Source organism: Penaeus chinensis, chromosome 13 (assembly GCF_019202785.1).
Source record: "Penaeus chinensis breed Huanghai No. 1 chromosome 13, ASM1920278v2, whole genome shotgun sequence".
NCBI lineage: Eukaryota > Metazoa > Arthropoda > Malacostraca > Decapoda > Penaeidae > Penaeus > Penaeus chinensis.
The window spans coordinates 13,082,592-13,087,591 of NC_061831.1; positions in this window are offsets into that span (position 1 = coordinate 13,082,592).

Consider the following 5,000-nt stretch of genomic DNA (forward strand, 5'->3'; position numbering starts at 1 on the left):
CCTTTATCCTTCATATATGCAATATCATATCTCAATCCCATCATTCTTATTCCTATTATCCTCCACCCCCTCCCCCCATCACAGTACTTCCCACGCCCCCCCCCTTACCTTCCGGCCCTCCGCCGAGACGTGCCTTCGTCGCCCGGCCCGTAAATCCCGGGAGTTTGAAGGGATAGCGGGGTGTTCCTTGGAGTAGGGGACGAGTGAGGACGTCTTTCGTGGGGCAGCGAGGCATTCTTTGTGTTTATAGAGGATTATCTCTGTGTGCCAACAGATAGTTACACTTATGTACAGATATATGGGTGCAGAAATACACCCAAAAAATCCGTAGATATACACGTACACACGTACACGTGTAGTCACACACAAACGTACATGTACGCATAAAATAGCATATTCTAGAAGAGTCAGCTACACATATATTCATGTTTCATTCCTAAAAGCACATCCTTTGAAAAGGCTTATTAGATTTCAATTTCAACATGCAATTTTAGTTTAGTCCTTTATTTACCACCCTGGCTAACTGCACAGGCGTGGGCAAGCTGTGGTACATTTAATGCATGGTCATAACATAACATAGTGGTATTACATTTGAATTTTAGCCTACAACATTGTTACTTATCATAACATTGTTATGATAAGTACTTTATCAGTTTAAGGAAAGGAACAATTGGACAGTCCTTTATCTACTCATACAATTTTAGTTTAGTCCTTTATTTACTACCCTGGCTAACTGCACAGGTGTGGGCAAGCTGTGGTACATTTAATGCATGGTCATAACATAACATAGTGGTATTACATTTGAATTTTAGCCTACAACATTGTTACTTATCATAACATTGTTATGATAAGTACTTTATCAGTTTAAGGAAAGGAACAATTGGACAGTCCTTTATCTACTCATACAATTTTAGTTTAGTCCTTTATTTACTACCCTGGCTAACTGCACAGGCGTGGGCAAGCTGTGGTACATTTAATGCATGGTCATAACATAACATAGTGGTATTACATTTGAATTTTAGCCTACAACATTGTTACTTATCATAACATTGTTATGATAAGTACTTTATCAGTTTAAGGAAAGGAACAATTGGACAGTCCTTTATCTACTCATACAATTTTAGTTTAGTCCTTTATTTACTACCCTGGCTAACTGCACAGGCGTGGGCAAGCTGTGGTACATTTAATGCATGGTCATAACATAACATAGTGGTATTACATTTGAATTTTAGCCTACAACATTGTTACTTATCATAACATTGTTATGATAAGTACTTTATCAGTTTAAGGAAAGGAACAATTGGACAGTCCTTTATCTACTCATACAATTTTAGTTTAGTCCTTTATTTACTACCCTGGCTAACTGCACAGGCGTGGGCAAGCTGTGGTACATTTAATGCATGGTCATAACATAACATAGTGGTATTACATTTGAATTTTAGCCTACAACATTGTTACTTATCATAACATTGTTATGATAAGTACTTTATCAGTTTAAGGAAAGGAACAATTGGACAGTCCTTTATCTACTCATACAATTTTAGTTTAGTCCTTTATTTACTACCCTGGCTAACTGCACAGGCGTGGGCAAGCTGTGGTACATTTAATGCATGGTCATAACATAACATAGTGGTATTACATTTGAATTTTAGCCTACAACATTGTTACTTATCATAACATTGTTATGATAAGTACTTTATCAGTTTAAGGAAAGGAACAATTGGACAGTCCTTTATCTACTCATACAATTTTAGTTTAGTCCTTTATTTACTACCCTGGCTAACTGCACAGGCGTGGGCAAGCTGTGGTACATTTAATGCATGGTCATAACATAACATAGTGGTATTACATTTGAATTTTAGCCTACAACATTGTTACTTATCATAACATTGTTATGATAAGTACTTTATCAGTTTAAGGAAAGGAACAATTGGACAGTCCTTTATCTACTCATACAATTTTAGTTTAGTCCTTTATTTACTACCCTGGCTAACTGCACAGGCGTGGGCAAGCTGTGGTACATTTAATGCATGGTCATAACATAACATAGTGGTATTACATTTGAATTTTAGCCTACAACATTGTTACTTATCATAACATTGTTATGATAAGTACTTTATCAGTTTAAGGAAAGGAACAATTGGACAGTCCTTTATCTACTCATACAATTTTAGTTTAGTCCTTTATTTACTACCCTGGCTAACTGCACAGGCGTGGGCAAGCTGTGGTACATTTAATGCATGGTCATAACATAACATAGTGGTATTACATTTGAATTTTAGCCTACAACATTGTTACTTATCATAACATTGTTATGATAAGTACTTTATCAGTTTAAGGAAAGGAACAATTGGACAGTCCTTTATCTACTCATACAATTTTAGTTTAGTCCTTTATTTACTACCCTGGCTAACTGCACAGGCGTGGGCAAGCTGTGGTACATTTAATGCATGGTCATAACATAACATAGTGGTATTACATTTGAATTTTAGCCTACAACATTGTTACTTATCATAACATTGTTATGATAAGTACTTTATCAGTTTAAGGAAAGGAACAATTGGACAGTCCTTTATCTACTCATACAATTTTAGTTTAGTCCTTTATTTACTACCAGTTTAAGGAAAGGAACAATTGGACAGTCCTTTATCTACTCATCTGCCACGCCGGCATATAGCTTGTGTGTGGAACAGCATTAATACATTTGATATGCGGTTATGTGATACTACATTCCAAATTTAGGATACAACATAAGCATATATTAAATATACAAGTTTAGTTTAGTTTGGTCCTTTATTTACCACCCTGGCTAACTACACAGGCGTGGGCAAGCTGTGGTATATTTAATGCATGGTCATAACATTACATAGTGGTATTACATTGAATTTTAGCCTATAACATTGTTATGAGTACTTTATCAGTTTAAGGAAAGGAACAATTACACAGTCCTTTATCCACTCATCTGTCACGCCGGCATATAGCTTGGGCGTGGAAAATCATTAATACATTTGATATGCGGTTATGTGATACTACATTCCAAATTTAGGATACAACATAAGTATATCTTCTAAGACATCAGATGATATGAAGTAGTTACATAGTTCTCGGTACCTCATGCTAGGTGGTCTGAAAGGCTGTAACACATGGCACTCTGAGATATAATGTAAAAGTGTTCGCTTATATTCTTCATTACACAGTTTACACTTAGTTTCTTCGACATTACAAACTGTACTGACCTTCCAAGCCTGATTCTTGCAGTTACTACATCACACTGTCTTGTTCTTGTTTTATTTAACCATAGATGAATGAATCTTGCCTAAATCGGTCATAGTGCTTTATGCTACAGCTTCCAGGGCGTTGAGAATTAATCAACTCAGTCAAGTCCTCTCTGAAGGAAGCTTTAATGATGTATAAAATCCTAGAAAGAGGTATCCCAAGATCTATATCCACACTTTGTTTGTCACATGCTGACTTTGCTAGGCGATCAGCCTGATCATGCCAAGGGATTCCAACATGCGATGGAATCCACACAAAACGTATATTATGGCCTCGTTCTTTTGCACGATACACATTTATCCTGATGTAATTTGCAATATTTCCGTACCTTTGTCTAGAGTGTTCAGAGCCTGGAGAGCGCTCTATGAATCGCAGAAAATGACCACTGAGCCTTGATTCAATAGAAATTCGGTGGCCATGAGTATTCCTGCCAACTCAATTTGTATAGTGCTAGCCCAGTCATGAACCCTCCTAGAATCCTGGTGCTGCAAAATATTGTTTTTATATACAACAAAAGCGTATCCTGCTCTGCTCCCAGACTGCAAGGATCCGTCAGTGTAGCATTCATATGCATTGGAAAGAGTTTCTAGATGCTCATTTATAATTGCAAGTGCATACTGCTTGAATATAGCACTGTCTTTTTGGGGGGCAGTCGTATAATATATACTTAGGTTCAACATTTTCCACGGTGGTACAGAACGTCCATGTAGGGTCTTAATTATGCTTATGTTCAGCTGAGCTAAGTGTTTACACGTTACTTGTACCCATGGATTTGAGTATGAATCGGTGTTGTCATTCAAAGTTAGCTCTTCTATTCTGTGTTTTAGTTGTCTTTGGAACTCTGTACAATGGAAGGGTTCTCTAATTGATTTGACACTAAATGTGGTATATATGTATAATATTCTTTCGTAAACATGGCTTCATTTTGTACACTTTCTAGACTAGTCAACTCTGATTCCTTGAACAATACTAGGTGCAATGCATGGTAATCTATGACCGACCATATGTATGACAAGTAAAAGAGTCTCGCAATATTGACGTTAATACCCTGGTCTTTGCCGACAAATGTCCTAAGTGGCTTCAGCCGCTCCTACAGCCTTTTCTTCAGGTTTCTAATGAACTCTGAATCATTAACAATCACCCCAAGGTATTTGTATTGATGGCAGAGATCTAGCTCAACGTCATTTATATGAAACCTTGGCAGAGGTATTGTCTTTGGGTTAAGTGCCTTGTTTTTTCAGTTGAGATTTTCAAGCCACATTCAGTAGCCCTTGCAGAAAGTATATATAGAATCTCTTGTATTCTCTCCTACAAATGTCACCGGCATAGTAAATAATGAAGTCATTGCCTGAGGTGTGCCGAGTTCAAATACTTTTGAATGAGTACTCTTAATGACCCTGAAGAGAACCTGAGCCGATCGATTCGATAGATACATTTGAATCCATGTTACCAGTTTTCCTTGAATACCAAAGCTAGCTAGTTGCTAAAGGATAATTTCCATGTTTGCAATATCAAAAGGAGATTTAATATAAAGAAATACGGTTTGCATGCCTGTGTTTGAGTTTGTTAAGTACTCTGCAAAACAAAGAATTTATGCGATACATGAGCCTGTTCAGAATTATTCTCTCAAGTACTTTGCACAGACAGGAGGTCAAGGAAATGGGTCTGTATTTATCAGTATTGAGTTTAGGTATAGGAATGATTAAGCTTTTAGTCCAGGAGCT